The sequence below is a fragment of the Mus caroli genome, chromosome 4 (genome assembly GCF_900094665.2).
Source record: "Mus caroli chromosome 4, CAROLI_EIJ_v1.1, whole genome shotgun sequence".
Taxonomy (NCBI): Eukaryota; Metazoa; Chordata; class Mammalia; order Rodentia; family Muridae; genus Mus; species Mus caroli.
In genome coordinates, this window is record NC_034573.1 from 106,547,427 (window position 1) to 106,563,973 (window position 16,547).

The 16,547-nt window shown below is 45.2% G+C and overlaps 1 long non-coding RNA gene across 1 annotated transcript; it reads right to left on the reverse strand.

The window, feature by feature from the left end:
* Positions 1-7,741: 7,741 nt before the first annotated feature.
* LOC115030870 lies at positions 7,742-12,150 on the reverse strand. The gene is made up of 4 exons (XR_003836447.1): positions 12,094-12,150; positions 11,512-11,766; positions 11,346-11,432; positions 7,742-7,851 (listed from the first exon to the last, which is right to left on the reverse strand). It is a non-coding gene; the product is annotated as an uncharacterized LOC115030870 (long non-coding RNA).
* Between the last annotated feature and the right edge of the window lie 4,397 nt (positions 12,151-16,547).

Sequence of the window (16,547 nt, forward strand, 5' to 3'; positions counted from 1 at the left end):
TCCACCTGCCTCTGCCTCCCAAGTGCTGGGATTAAAGGCGTGTGCCAACAAGCCCAGCTTCTGCTCTTTTCTTTTCATAAATCCATATCACCTTCCTTGAAAATTAAACAGCCCAAAGATTAGAAGTAATATAAGCAGTAACATCAGTAAAATATTAACAGAGAAACATGACAATGATGGCTGAGAGCTAAGTCTCTATCATATCACAATTTGGGAGGCAGGGCCAGGACAGTCTTCCCTGTGCTCCCCAGCCAAGCTGATCTCAAACTTTCAATCCTCCTGCCTCAGCTTCCTGAGTAATGAGATTAAGCATGTACTACATCTAGTTTCCTATCATAATTTAATCCTCACTAAGACCCCTATGAGGTTCACAGGCTCCTGTTATTCCAGGCAAGCAGTGATGCAAACCTATAGTCCTAGTCCTTAGGAGACTAGTAAAGGACCTCACAGAGACTGAAGCCAGCCTGGGTAAAACCTTGTCCAAGAAAGAAAGTTAAGCCAGGTGGGGTAGCTCACACCTATTTCCAGAATTTGAGAGGAAGAGGCAAGAGGACTAGGAGCTCAAGATTACCCTTAGCTACAAATGGGTTTTGAGGCCAGCATGGGCTACATGATACATGAGATCCTGTTTCAAAAAGGGAGTTAGGTGGTAAGATGCCTGGAGAAACAGCACAACAGTTAAGAGCAGTTAAGAGTGCTTCCTGCTTTTCTGGGACTCAAGTTCAGTTTGGGAAGGTTTACAACTATTAGTAATTCCAGCTCCAGACCCAACGCCCTCAATCTGGCCTCTGATGGCACCCATACACACACTGCATACATTTACACACACACACACACACACACACACACACAAATATGTATAACCAGACAAATAAATGAAGGTACTTGCTACCACACTCAACAAACGAAGTTGGCCCCCAGGATTCACAGAGAGAGAACAAATCCCCACAAACTGTCCTCTGACTTCCACAAGCGCCACAGCACACACACCTGCAGTCACACATATACATGCACACACACAATACACAGCCATGATAAATGGCGAATCTTCCTGATTCTACAGCCTCTACTCGTGATCTCTTACTTAACCTTTTACTTAAGGCCATGTATATCAGCCCAAAGCCAGTGAGTGCTTCCTGCCAGGGAAGCACCGTTCCAGACAGGGAACAACATGCTAAAAGGTCATGAACAGAGGTAAGCTCATCATAACAACAAAAGCCAGTTAGGAAAAAGGTGCAGAAAGTTCACGCACACGAAAATCCACACTGGAAAGGAAGATTCAGTGTGGGCTGGCCTGAAATCAAATCAACAGAATATGAGGCAGAGCTGAGGGAAGAAGCGGGATGGGGTTCTCGGACAAGAGAATTAATGAAGAATTAATGTCAACTCCCAGTAAAGTTTGATCTTTATCTGTACACATCTGGATTATTCAGAAGAATTAAAATAGCTTGTCAACCTTGGCGATACCAGAGGAGAAATCAGAGCAAGCTCACTAAAGGTATGGTTCTCTGTGTGTGCTATGGAGGACGAGGCACTCTGTACAGACTCTTCTCCAACCATGCGGGTCCAATCAGGCTTGCTGCCAGGTACTATACACACTAAAACATCTTGGCAGCCCTGGTTTTATTGCATTTTTGGAGAAAGGGTCTCACTCTGTAGCCCAAGCTGCCCTGAAACTCACAACACTCCTCCTGCTTCCACCTCTGGAGCATTAGCCTTCCAGACATGAACCACCATATTTGGACTGCTAACGGGGCCAAATTACAGGGCAAAGAGAAATGAAAAAAACTCCTTTCTGCCCAAATGTAATTGAACAGAGACAAAGGCAAGCCTGCCTTGCTGTGAAATTTTACCTTTACATTCTAACTTAGCTCTTTACAAATATACATTATAAACTTCTAGAGGCTCAATGTTTTCTCACACACCCTCCCCAAAATGTATTTTTTGTGGTCTAATGAAAGAATGGGTAAGTGACCATCACTAAATAATGTGACAAAAGAGAAATCTCACTTAATGCATCTGAAGAAAATTTTTGGTTTTTGTAACAGTGACACTAACTACTTTGAGGTTAGCCTAGAGATCTATTGTCCAGTTTGGCCTTAAACTCACAATCCTCCTGCATCAGCTTCTAGACTGCTGGGATTTTCGGTGTATGCAAACATGCCTGGCTCTGACTAAATGTGGGGTTTTCCTTTTTTGGTTTTTCAAGACAGGGTTTCTCCGTGCATCCCTGGCTTTCCCTGGAACTCAGTCCGTAGACCAGGCTGGCCTTGAATTTACAAAGATCCGCCTGCCTCTGCCTCCCGAGTGCTGGGATTAAAGGCGTGCATCACAACCACCTGGACATGATTTCTTAATTAGCATGAATACTGTAGTTATGAACAGCAATAATAATCATTAATAAAAACAATAGCAAAAAAACGTCTGCATCCCACACCTTTAATTCCAGCACTTGAGAGGCAGAGGCTGGTGGGTTTCTCTGAATTTGAGGCCCCACCTGGTCTACAGAGCAAGTTCTAGGACAGCCAGGGCCACTCAAAGAAACCCTGTCTTGAAAAAGAAAAAAAGGAAGGAAGGAACAACCAAACAAAGAAGGAAAGAAAAGGAGATGAAAGAAGAAAAGTGCTAGCAAGCTAGGCCTTAAGTGAATGCCATAATATCAGCACTTACAAGGCAGAGTTCAAGGTTATCCAAGGCAGTAATTCAAGGCTTGCCTGGCTACATGAGACAGTACTTTTAGAAAAAATATGTTAATGTTACAGAAACAGTGGGGGGTCTTGAGTGCCGTTTCAAAGCCTTTCTCAGCTCTTAGTGAGCTTTGCTTAGGGACAAGTATGCCAGAGAACCTGGCGACCACCAAGCCACCCTGAGACAGTAGTTGTCAGCATGTCTTGAAAGTTCAAACAACTACATTCTCAGACAGAGAGGGTGAGGATTTTTTTAAAGATTTATTTATTTTTATATGTATGAGTGTTTTGCCTGAATATATTTAAGTGCACTGTGTGGATGCCTGGTGCCCACGGTGGCCAGAAAAGGATGCTAGATCCCCTTGAGTTGGAGTGATAGATGGGTGAGCTGCCTCATGGGTCTGGGAACCAAACTCAGGTCCTTTTCACTTCTCTTAACTGTTGAGCCATCTCTTCAGCCCCAGGGGTGAGTTTTAGAGGGAAAGTTAGAGGGAGCCCAAGAAGGATGAGAGAGAGAGGGAGGAGAGAAAAGGAGAGGGAGTGGCAGAGCTCCTATACAGCAGGAGGTTCTCAGGATATAAGGTACCACTGAAGCCCCTAGGCTGGGAGTATCTTTTTTTTTTTTTTTTTTTAAAGATTTATTTATTTAAGTACANTCTTCAGACACTCCAGAAGAGGGCGCCAGATCTCGTTACGGATGGTTGTGAGCCACCATGTGGTTGCTGGGATTTGAACTCTGGACCTTCGGAAGAGCAGTCGGGTGCTCTTACCCACTGAGCCATCTCACCAGCCCGGCTGGGAGTATCTTAAAGAATTTGTTAGAAATGAAGGCGAGGCATGAGACAGGGGATGAATATGTCAATCTAGATGCCTCTTCCAGTTCAGTCACAGAAATCTACAGCCTGTAGGCAGATGTGCAGGGAGGTAACAGCAAACAGAAACAATTTCTTTGCCATTTCTGGCCTCCAGAAGGGAATGGAACTACTGCTTTGGGGTCCCTTCTGTACCTGACAAGTTTCTATTCCCTGCCATCATTATCGTCCAGAGCAGTACCTCACATCTTGTAACTATGGTCCAGGCTCCTACAGAGACATCAAAATGATGCCAACAAGAAACTCCCTTTAGGCAGAAGCAGACAGATCTCTGAGGCCAGTCTGGTCTAGGGATACAAGGACCTAAAAAAAAAGTGTGTGTGTGCGCTGCAGATGCTGAAGCAATGGCTCGGAAATTGAGAACACAGGCTGCACAAGTCTTTAGAACCCCAGCACTCAGGAGGCAGAGGTAGGAGAATCTCTGAATTTGAGACCATCCTGGTCCAAGACAGCCAGGACTACACAGAGAAATCCTGTCTCAAAACAAACAAACAGTGCTGGGCATGGTGGCGCACGCCTTTAATCCCAGCACTTGGGAGGCAGAGGCAGGTGGACTTCTGAGTTCGAGGTCAGCCTGGTCTATAAAGTGAGTTCCAGGACAGCCAGGGCGACACAGAGAAACCCTGTCTCAAAAAACAAAACAAAAACAAAAACAAACAAAAAAAAAAAAAAACAAAAGAAAGAAAAGAAAAAAAACAAACAAACAAACAACAAAAAGAATACTTGTTGCTCTTGCATAGCACCAGGTTCAAGACCCAGCCCTGCATCGTGGCTCACAACCATCCTTAACTCCATCTCTAGGGGATCTCTTGCCATCTTCTGACCTCTGCAGGCACTAGGCAGACACGTGGTGCATAGACATACATGAAGTAAAACATCCACACACATAAAATAAAATAGTAAATATATATATACATATGCACACACATATATGTTCTAAATCAAATCACAAAAAAGCAGGAAATGAATTCTATTAGATTTTGACATCAATTCTAAAACTGAAAAATTATTTTCAGTTGGCATGAGGCATGGTAGCACATTCGTGTATTCCTAGTACTTAAGAGACAGGCAGCTCTGAGTTCAAGTCTGTCTACTCTACACAGTTCCAGGCCAGTCCCCTCGAGACTCATTAAGTACATAAATCAGGGTGAGAGGGTTTGATTTAGGGTTTGAGTAGCCAAGAATTCATATTCCAAATTTAAAAAATATATATTCCAATAGAATTCAGAAGCCATAGGATCTATAAGACAAAGAACAGGCTGTATTACTGTCTGGGGTATTCATATTTATGAAGCCAAAACATCTGCTAGCTAGTGGCAGCAGGACCTGGCAAGACTAGGCCCTTGGGGATCTGGTCTACAACACCAAACGTGGCACAGGAATGCCCTTATTCTCTTGTTCTACTAGTTGCAGATAATTCATACCATATATTTTGCAAATTCCTTCCCTGAGGAGCAATGTCTACTGCCTCCTTCTTACAACCAACCAAACCCCACTAAAGTTCACCCTAGGAAACCAATGAGTTTATCTGGCTTACCTACAGGGCATAGAGATGGGCTGCTGGCAGGAGCATGGGTGCTGCCGAAGCAACAGCACTGGGAAACCCTCACCCACAGAGATGATGGAGCCCTTCTCCATTCACTATTCACCAGCCTAGATACTCTAGAGCTTCCCACAACACAGACAATTAGAGCAGAGCTGCATACTAATGGTGTAGCTGGAACCCAATCCCTGTCACCCAACCCATCTCCCTCCTCTCTACAGAGCATCTCACCAGTGCCCAAGCCCTATCTAAGGCTTATCTAATGAAGATGGTGGGTGGCTATTTCACTTGGAGGATGGCGCTCTACGATGTCCTTTCCTTCTGATTGGAGGGGGACAGCACATCCTCCTCAGCCCCCAGTTTTCCATGTCAGCAGATTCAAGGGACCGTTACATCCATCTCTCCATCTCCACTGCTCCACCCCTGCTCGTTCTTTCTTACCAGCCTGCTTAGCACTCTGCTACTTGGATGACAAAAACGCCTCTGATCATTTACCTTTCCCTTCCACAGGTAAACTTCTAGAAAGAATTTAATGTCTCCCTCTCTTATCTCCCACTCCAATCTGCTTTCCACTCTCCATACGTGGCTCTGCACAAGGCCATGTCAGCATGCTTCTAATTCCACTGAGCAAGTTTCCATTCTTATCTTAACAAAGCTAACCATTCTTTCCTCTCAGATATGCCTTCCTGACCACTCTCCCACTAGTGCACTTCTCTGGAATCTCGTGCTCAGCCCAATGCATGTTTCCATCTCTGCCTAAACCACCTAAATGCCCTTAAAGCTTAGAGTTCCTCAGGGCCTAGGACTGAAGCCTAAATCTCTTCCAACTGTAGATTCACCCTGACAATATACACACTTTGAGATATCAAATATCTCTGTACCAACGATCACCTAATATATTTTTATTATGTTTTTTATTGTTGTTGTTTTTGGTTTTGGTTTTTCTAAGACAGGATTTCTCTGTGCAGTGTTAGCTGGCCTGGAACTCATTCTGTAGACCAGGCTGGCCTCTGCCTCCTAAGTGCTAGGACTAAAGGCATGTGCTACCACTCACCAGTTTATCTGTAACTCTAGTGTACACACACAAGTATTCACACACTACAAACATATACATAAATTTAAACATCCTCAGCAGCTCACCATTCCAGGCTTCTACACAGCTCTCCACCTACCTTCTCCCTCCACCTGCCAAAAGACCTAACTCAGCAAACACTTTTCAGGAGCTGCCTCAGTCTGCTGCCAGGCTCTCTTACAGCCCGCTAAACTGAAATCTCTTACTCCTTCCACCGGAATAACCTTTCAGAACCATCAGAAGTTAACTTCAAATCTAGGCCATTCTCAGCCTCCATCTAAACTGTGAAGCCAAGGCTGGAGAGATGGCTCAGTGGTTAAGAGCACTGACTGTTCTTCCAGAGGTCCTGAGTTCAATTCCCAGCAACCACGTGGTGGCTCACATCCATCTAAAATGGGATCTGATCCCATCTTCTGGTGTGTCTGAAGACAGCTACATGTACTCATATACGTAAAATAAATAAATCTTTAAAAAAAAATTAATAAATAAACTGTGAAGCCACTCAAGGCACCCATGAGACAACTTGAACAAAGCCTAATGACAACTGTTCCAGAGGACTAAAGACCACCTAACAACTGCCCAGAGGACACCAGGGGACTGAAGACCACCTAACAGGACAACTGTCCCAGGGGACTAAAGGTCACCTAGCAGGAGATTTTTTTAAAGAAAAAACCAAACAAGCAAACAGCCAACATAAAAGCAAAGAGTCAGTACTGGAGAGATAGCTCAGCAGTTAGGAGCACTGGCTGCTCTTACAGAGGACCCAGGTTCTGTTTCCAGCGCTCACTATCATACAAAATTACTTTTCAATCCCTGAAATCCATGTGGTAAAATGAGAGATAGCAACTCTCAGACGTTATCCTCTAATCTCCACACGTAGATGATGTGCACACACACACACAAATAAGAACATATGTTCAACAGTGAAGAAAAAAAAAGCCAGGTGTGGTAGAGCACACTTTTAATTCCACCATTCAGGAGGCAGAGGCAGATAAATCTTTCAGTAACAGCCAGGGCTACTGTGAGACCTTACCCTTAACAAAAAAAGGAAGGAGGAGGAGGAGGAGGAAAAAGAAGAAGGAAGAGGAGGAGGAAGAAGAGGAAGAGGAAGAGGAGGAGGGGGAAGAAGTTATGCAAGACTCTGATATGGTGATAAATTGACTACTAGAGGAAATAACAAAAGGTTTAGGATTCTAGTACTAAACTGGTGAGTGGTAGCACATGCCTTTAGTCCTAGCACTTGGGAGGCAGAGGCCACCCTGGGCCTACATGAAACTATCTCAGAAAGAAAAAAGAAAAAGAAACAAACAAAACAGAAAGCTATATGCAGTACCTGCTCAATGTCATGACTTCCTCCTTGACTCTCACTTCTTTAGGAAAATGAGCCATATTAGATCTGGTACCCACACAATTATAAATAAGGTAAAACTCAATTCAAGCAGGCTTCCCAGATCACTCAGAAGCTGTGGAAAAGCTGATCAGATTGCAGCAAAGGAATCTACTGAGGCAAAGAACTGGGCACATACAGAGAACAGGCCAGGTGTACTTGTGACTTACATGTTGACTGCTATCCAGACAAGGTGGCCGGTTGAGTAGCTGAGTCAAGGGCTTCCGAAAAGGAGACAGGAAACACTCCTGGACCTGGGTCTCACTGCTGGACTTGCGTTTCTTAGGAGTCTAGGAGAAAAATGAAAAGCTATATTGCAATACCTAGACAACCCCAGAGACCCTGAGCCATCTATCCAGCCCCAGGATAGAATTTTTTATTCCAAGCTGGCCTCAAGTTCACTGAGTGCTGGGATTAAAGGCGTGTACCACCATGCCCAGCAAATTCCAGTTTTCTGACTTGGTAGATGAGGCTAGTAAACATAATATCTTAGAGTTGCTGTAACAGTCATATACGATAATAGATGTTAAGAGTTCAGTGTGGCCAGGCGTGGTGGCGTACACCTACTTGGGAGACAGAGGCAGGCGAATTTCTGAGTTCAAGGCCAGCCTGGTCTACGACAGCCAGGGCTACGCAGAGAAACCCTGCCTCAAAAACAAACAAACAAACAAACAAAAGAAGTTCAGTGTGTTGCCTGACAATACTTTTGTTTCGTTGAGACAGGGTCTTATGTAGCACAAGCTGACCTCACACTTGCTTTGTGGCCAAGGATGGATTCTCCAGCCCCCACCACCAATGCTGCGATTACAGGCGTGTGCCACCATATCTTATTGGCACAGTTTTTAAAAGCTTTTTATTGATTCTTTGTGAGTTTCACATCATGCACTCCATTCCCACTCATCTTCCTGTCCCCTTCCAAAATAAAATACACAAACATCATAAAGAAGAAAGGAAGGCTGGGCAATGGTGGCGCATGCCTTTAATCCCATCACTTGGGAGGCAGAGGCAGGATGATTTCTGCGTTTGAGGCCAGCCTGTTCTACAGAGTGAGTTCCAGGACAGCCAGGACTGCACAGAGAAACCCTGTCTTGGAAAAGAAAGAAAGAGAGAGAGAGAGAGAGAGAGAGAGAGAGAGAGAGAAAGGAAGAGAAAGAGAGAGAGAAAAAAAGAAAGAAAGAGAGAGAGAGATGTAGTATGTCAGTGTGTCCCACAGTATATCCTTCTGTCCACACATCTTTACTTGTAAATAAGTCATTGGTCTGGTTTGAGATCTTTGGCTTCTGTGACACCATTAATATTAGATCCTCACGGGGATTCCTCCCAGTTATCCTGCTGCCTCGTGTCAGATCATGTAGTTGGGGACAGCAGGACCATTTGCATCCCATCCATTTGCAGATGATATAGATTTTAGGATGAGCCAATTCAGAGCCTTAGATCAGGGCCTGGGTGATAGCTGAGCTGGTCAGCCTGACACTTCTCACTTATCTGTACCACCAGGATGAACTCTCCAACAGTGGAGAGGCCAGGCCACCTAGTGCATCCAGCAGCTGGAGGCAGGGTCAGCGCTCCAGTTCTCATGCCTCAGGGCTGGCTCACCCATCCCCACATCTCTTGAGCCAGCTCCACTGTGCTGCCCAGGCAAGGTTTGGGGTCTGCTCCCAAATGCTGCAGCCTGTGAGGGGCTGGGCCAGCTCTTCCCCTCTCACATTTTCAGGGTTGGTCCACCTGTGCCTTCACAATCAGGGCCAGCTCCCCTGTGTTGCCCAGGTAAAGTGCATGGCCCACTCTTCCAAGTGCTGCAGCCAATGACAGGCAGGGATATCTCTCCAGCTTTTCTCATGACCCCAGGGTCAGTTCTCAGTACTGCATCAACCCTTCACCCATGTCACCTCATGCCAGAGGAGTGATGGGGCCAGCTCTCCCACTCATCCTAGGAGCTGGCTTACCTGAGCCTCCTCAACCAGAGCCAGCTGTACTGTGCCGTCCGTGGGAGGTAGAGTCTGCTCTCCTGAGTACTACAGCCATTGAGGGGCAGGGACAGCTCTCAGGTGGCCAGGGAGCAGAGGGCCGCTCCCAGGGCTGGCACTTGTTTTTGGTCATGCCCCCTAGTACTGATTCTTCTAGGGGTCCTGAGTTCAAATCCCAGCAACCACTTGGTGGCTCACAAGCATCTGTAATGGGATCTGATGCCCTCTTCTGGTGTGTCTGAAGACAACTACAGTGTACTCATATACGAAAAATATTCTTTAAAAAAAAAAAAAAAAAACTGGTCCTGTCTCAAAACAACAACAAAGAAAAACCAACCAACTAAACAAACAAACCCATACTTTTAGGAGCAACCATCCAAACAAAGCTACAATCATGACTCACCTGCAGAAAAGCTGCCCCACGTTCAACTCTGAGATGTTTGTAAATGGTGACAGGGAGCCATTGTTCCTGCCTCACAGGTAAAAACTCCCTGCAAAGCAGCAATGCTAAAGAGCCCCACCCCAGGCCAAGCATGCTGGATTGCTCTGAAGGTGGAAGATGGTGGAAGCTCACAGTTTAAAACTAGTTAGCTATAGCATGAGTTTGAGGCCAGCCTAAGCTACATGAGAGAAGCTGTCTCAAAAGGCGGGGGAGAGGAGGATGCTGTGAACCAGCTAAGCAGTATGGATGCTTGCCTCAGAGCCGGACAGCCTGAGCTAGGTCCCCAAACCCAGTGCCATGGCATATGCATACTCCCTACAAAATAAGTTTTAAAAAAGTGAACACCAAGCCATCAGAGCACACTTGTAACAACTTGTCAAGCTATCTGAATCTCCTGAAACAGTTACCAGGCCCTTCTCTTCACAGGCCGATACTCATATACAGACACCAACAAGAAGTACCTTCTAAGGACAGATAAAGTGGCACATGCCATTAATCCTTCCACTCATCAGGCAGAGGCAAGTGGCTCTCTGTCTGGTCTACACAGTGAGTTCCAAGTCAGTCAGAGAGCTACATAACAGAATTCATGTCTCAAAATAGACCCAAAAAAACCACCCGGCCAGGCATGGTGGCAAATGAATCGCTGATCTTGGAAACCAGAGGCAGGTCTCTAAATTCTGAGGCTAGCCTGATCTATATAGAGCAAGTTTCAGGGGCAGCCAGGGCTATCAGAGAAACTCTAAAGCTCTCATATGCCAAAATCCTACTTTTTTTTTTTTTTAACGCAGGGTTTCATGTATTCCAGGCTGGCCTGAATATACTATGTAGTTAGGGAAGCACACAGAATATATTAGTACACCACCACCCCCACTTTTGGCAGGCCTGGAACCCAACATTACCATCCCTTGGTTTTGATATTCTCCTCCCACCAAGAAAACGGAAACTGTATTAATTTCTAGTGAACCTATCTGGAGGATAACAATTTTATTAATCTTCTCCAGTGCTTAGTATACTGTAAATTTTCATTAAAATTTACTTAAGTGGGGCAGTAGTGGCAAAGGCCTTCAATTTCAACACAGGGTAGCAGAGGCAAGGGAACCTCTGTGTGAGTTCAAGGCCAGCCTGGTCTACAAATAAAGTTCCAGAACAGCCAGGGCTACACAGAGAAACACTGTTTCAAAAAAACCTTAAGTGCCAGGTGTGCCTGACACATGCCTATGACCACACACTGCATTTGGGAGACAGACCATAGTCTACAGACCTGGTGAGAACCTCATCTCAAAAAAAAAAAAAAAAAAAAAGCTTCAAAATGTATGGAAGGTACTTTCTCAAGATGACTATGAACCTCATTTTCCCTATTTCCCTAAACACTCACTACTGTCCCAGGCTGCCAGTCGTCATCATCTGATGATCTGTCTTCTGGTTTCCTCCTGGCCAACTGGCTGGGAGCTAAGCTCCTCCTCTGTAAGGGAGAACAGAAAATGAGTTCCCACAGTGATCCTGCAGCCAGGCCCCTTAAGTCAGCTTAAAGTCACACTTACCATCCTGGCCCCAGAAGCATCAGATGTCAAGTGCCCATCAGCTAAGTTAAAAGCACTCCGCAACAGAGAATGCAGGACCAGGGGATGCTATAAAAGGAAGTTGCTATATCATTGAAAATACTGTCTTAAGAGTCGGTACGAGTGGAGGGGATGCAATCAGGGGATGAGGCTTGGGTCCAAACCAGGAATGTCGGTCCCCAAGTTCCTCGAGGTCAAAATATCCAAAGTCAAGTCCAGGCGGAGCTGGGTCTAAATCTAGGATGGGAAAGAAGACAGATTGAAATTGCAGATGAGCAAAGTGGAGTTGGAATTACGTCCCTAGCTGGGCTGCTTCCCTGAGAGTAACACTTTACGAAAAAAGTACAGTCTTAAGTACGAAGGCGAGATGCCTGAATTCTTAGGAGGGGGATAGAATTTACCAGAGCTGGACCGACATCAAACCTCAGTGTGAGGAAGGCAAGCAGAGACCTAGGAACGCCTTGTGGGAAGTTAAACAGGAACCCAGGAAGAACCAGTTAAAAATCCAGGTTGGGAGGAAGAGACTCTTAGAAGCTGAAGAGAGGCAAAGAGCGACTCGGGTACCTTTCCCCTTATTCTTCCTCTTTCCAAAGCGCGCGTTAACAGCCTCCAGGCAGTGTCAATCGAACCTCCCGCCACTCTGCCGCCACAGTCCCCTATTGGCTGCGTTCAGTGAACTTGACGCTCGACGATCCGGCCTAAAGGAAGGGGCGGGCTTAGGGCCGAGGCTGCTAAGGGGCTTGGATTTCCGCCTAGAGGCTCAACAGACCACTAGGAGCTGTGGCTGGTCCTGGTGGCAGCATCAGGCAGGTGCCAGAATTCTTACTTGCCAATGGTCCCTCTTCCTGGCTCCTGCCTTTGGCCGAAGCAGGTGAACCAAATAGATGTTTTGCACCGAAGTGCTGTGCGGAGGAGTTGCTACTGGAATAGATCTTAAAAGGCAGCACATTTCTGAGAATTTGATTCGGGCTCTTTATTGTGCCAGACCTGGAGCAGAAATCTGAGCTGGAGGCAGGCAAGGCCAGTGGCCAGTCAAAAGGTGAGCGGAGGCATTGGTGCTACACTGCCAATTGGTCTGAGATGTCTTGAAATAAGCTATCTGTCTTTTCCTTGGGCATAATCACCCATTCTCTAAAAATCCGTTTTTCCTTTATCTAAGTGATATTATTATAGTACCTCTCCTAAGGGATTATTCACAGGGGCTAATTAAAGTGAACAAAGTAGCTGCGCCTGGTAGCACAGGCCTTTAATTATAGTACTCACTACGCATAGGCAAGCAGATAGATCTCTGTGAGACTAGCCTGGTCTTCATAATGAGTTCCAGGACAACGACAGCTCTGTAGAAAGACCCTCTCTCCAAGAACGGGAAAAAAAAAATGTGTTCAAAGTATTTAACGTAGCCCCATGTATTACCTAAGTGCTCACTAATCAAAACAGCATGCCCATTACACTTAATCTCTATCTACTTAAAAGGACCTCCTTGGCTATTATAAATCATTTACTATCCTCAGCTATAAGGTTTATTGTCCCCATTTTGTCTTGTGTGTGTGGTGTCTTGGGGGCACTAGGAATATAGCATAGTGGTAGAGCTTCGTGAGGTGGTCACTGCTGAGGTTTGTTGTTATTTGAGTCAAGGTCTTGCTGTGTAACCCAGTTATCCTTAAACTTATGACCCTCTGTCACCCCCAGCCCGCCTAGCAGAAATGAGGATATACTAAAGAGATACTTATGTCCTTTCCTTGGCTTTTGGGAACAATGAACCGAAGAAATTTTAATTTCCCTAGGAATATCTTGCTGGGAGACAAGAAGGCTGTGAGCAACTTAATGAAAAACAAAAACACATACACAAAAAGAACAGTTAATCCCAATGGAGGAGCTAGAGAAAGTACCCAAGGAGCTTAAGGGATCTGCAACCCTATAGGTGGAACAACATTATGAACTAACCAGTACCCCGGAGCTCGTGTCTCTAGCTGCATATGTATCAAAAGATGGCCTAGTTGGCTGTCACTGGAAAGAGAGGCCCATTGGACACACAAACTTTATATGCCCCAGTACAGGGGAACGCCAGGGCCAAAAAAATGGGAATGGGTGGGTAGGGAAGAGGGGGGGAGGGTATGGGGGACTTTTGGGATAGCATTGGAAATGTAACTGAGGAAAATACGTAATAAAAAAATTAAAAATTAAAAAAAAAAAAAAAGAACAGTTAACTTCTTTGCCATGACTATGAGGTCAGCCTGGGCTGTATAGTCAGAATCCGTCTCAAAATAAGGGGTTTAGGGGATGTGTGGATGTGGATAAAAGCATGTATCACCTAAGCCTGATGACATGAGTTCAGTGCCCACAGCCCACACAAAGGTGAAAGGAGAGAACTGATCCACAAACTTGACCTCTGACCTCCACATGTACAACATGGCACATGCGCACCCTCATACAAACATCATGTACACACACGCTCTAATAACAGAGAAATATTCTTTAAAGGAAAGAAACTCTACCTAGTCCTAGAAAATATGTAAGTATCTCCGTTTTGAAGGTTTGTTTTGCTTCTTTTGAGACTGGGTCTGATGGATCCAGTGCTAACCTCCTGTTTCTACTTCCTAGTGCTAAAATTATAGCCCTATGCCACCAGGCTCAACCTCCCTAATTTTTAACCCATTATCTGCGTCCCCCCCATCAACCATTGAACACCGGTGGCCATCAGGATGCAGAGGATCAGGGGAGCAGGGTCTTGGTGCTGAAAGGCAGGAGTGAATCAACCCAGGAGGCTGTCCCAGGACAGCTCATTCATTGAGTATTGGGACTAGCTTATGTAGTCAGAGGGGAGGGGAGGAAAAAGGACCAGGGAGGATAGGATGTGTTGCAGTCGGGGCTGGGGCCTTTCAAGTATATCAGCTAAATTAGCAGATTGATAGTCACATGATCTCTGAAAAACCAGTTCTCTAGCAGGGAAACAGAAGTCTAACTGGCTTTATCACGACGTGGCATATGTAGCCGAGCCTGATTTGGGTAGGGAGTGGCCCCACTCCTGCTGTGCTTTCTGAGAGAAGGGGGTGAGGTAGGTATGAACAGTGCTCTACTGTCCCTTAATCTGGCTTGGAAACACACATATATCTGTGACTTTTTCACCCCTAAAGACTAAAGAAGTTGATAAGAGTCTGGTTTTTTTCATTCTTTGGCCATTGAATTAACTTGTGCTGTTTGTTCAACCTGTTAAGTCTTTTACTTCAAAAAAAAAAAAAGATAACCCTTTGGAGTGGGGTCTCTCTCAGAGGAGGAGAGGGCCCCCCAACAGCAACATCTTTTTCACAGGGACTTTGGGAGGTTTGGGTTTGTTGGTTTGGGTTTTGTTGCTCTGGTTTAGGTTGGGTTTTGTTTTTGTTCTTTGTTGAGTCATATGCAGACATCTCACTATGTAGCCTAATCTGGTCTAGAACTCATTTGAGATCCTCCCGCCTCAGCCTCCTGAAAGCTAGGATTACAGGGCTTCAACATCATGCCTAGCTATGGAAGAGGCAGACTAGAAAGACAGGAAAATCATGGAAGCATGAGAGAAAGGAAAGGAGCCCCATCCCCTGGAATCTGTGAAGTCTCTAACCAGCCAAGAATCAAATAGTACAGCTAGAAGTGGGTGTGGTGGTGCATGCCTCTAATCCCAGCACTCCGAAGGCAGAGGCAAGCAAATATCTCTGAGTTTAAGGCCAGCCTGGTCCACAGAGCTAGTTCCAGGAGAGCCAGGCTACATAGAGAAACCCTTTCACTGAAAATTTTTAAAAAAATTAAAAATCCAGCTAGGAGGCTGGAGAGATGGCTCAGAGATAAGAGGGCTGGCTGCTTTTCCAGAGGACCAAGTTCAATTCCAAGCACCCACATGGTGGCTCACAACTGTCTGTAACATTAGTTTCAGGGGACCCAATACCTTCTTTTGGCCTCTGTAGGCACTAGGCACAAATGTGGTATACAGATGTCTATATATGCATATAATTTGAAATGAAAATTTTAAGATTTTTAAAAAGAATTCCAGCTAGCTTGGTCAATAGGGTGAGGGCCTGAGGCTGGAAAGATAGCTCAGTGGTTCAGTGCACGTCCTGCTATTCTAGAAGACCAGGGTTTTGGTTCTCACTGTGCACCTCTGAAGGGCCTGGAACTCACAGAGGCTTCTGTGCCTCTGCCTCCAGAGTGACTGGGATTAAAGGCAGGAATTACTATGCCTTGATAAACTACATTTTTTGTTTTTTGGTTGTTTTAGGGGGTTTTTGTTGTTGGATTTTTGTTTGTTTGTTTGTTCTTTGTTTTTTTGAGACAGGGTTTCTCTGTGTAGCCCTGGCTGTCCTGGAACTCACTCTGTAGACCAGGCTGGACTGAAACTCAGAAATCCACCTGCCTCTGCCTCCTAAGTGCTGGGATTAAAGGCGTGTGCCACCACTGCCCGGCGATAACTACATTTTTTAAAGTGTAATATATTGCTTGGTTTACTTCTGACAGTATGAATACTTTTTTAATAGTAAAAACCACTCAAGGTTCTCAATTTGTATATTTATTCTTTTAGTAACAATTTTATATATTGATAACTTGAGTTTCAAATATTTCTGGAAACATTCCCTATGTTCAAATATTTGTCATCTTTTCTTTCTTTTTCCTTTCTTATTTTTTCTTTTTTTATACCCAGGGGCCATAGAGATCTGCTTGCCTCTGTCCTCTGTGCTGGGATTAAAGGGGTGCACCACTAGGTACAAAAGGCTGTTATTAGGTGTGGGAGAATAACACAAACAAACAAAAGGCGCCCACGGAAGACCCATAGCTAGCAAAGCAGAGGGGAGGACTGTATGAAGGAGCAGAGGGGAGGACTGTATGATGGATGTTTGTCTCTCCTTGAGGGCTCGAAGATTTTAATGTTTTAACAATGATTGGAAGCCTGATAGGTCCAGAACTCTGAGGTAAACACACCCTGGTCTTGAATAGGACAGATCCATCCACAAGCAAGGGGCCTTACAGTCAGAGAAAAAGCCTGCCAAGCCTTT